Genomic DNA, 208 nt, shown 5'->3' with positions numbered 1-208 from the left:
ATTGAGATGAAAGTACAACAAGTTCTCGAGAACAATATTGATAATCAGCAAAGTATATGATCTGAATATCCGAGGAACCTCTGGATACAATTTCCCAAACAGTTGAATATCTCAAGAAAGAGTTTGAGATGAAAGATCTTGAAAAACAAAGTTTTGTTTGGGATTACAGCTTGAGTACATTAACAATGAAATCCTTGTGCATAAAATA

This window comes from Brassica oleracea, chromosome C4 (assembly GCF_000695525.1).
Source record: "Brassica oleracea var. oleracea cultivar TO1000 chromosome C4, BOL, whole genome shotgun sequence".
NCBI lineage: Eukaryota > Viridiplantae > Streptophyta > Magnoliopsida > Brassicales > Brassicaceae > Brassica > Brassica oleracea.
The sequence above is the reverse complement of the archived record's forward strand: the minus strand, read 5'-3'. Positions refer to the sequence as shown.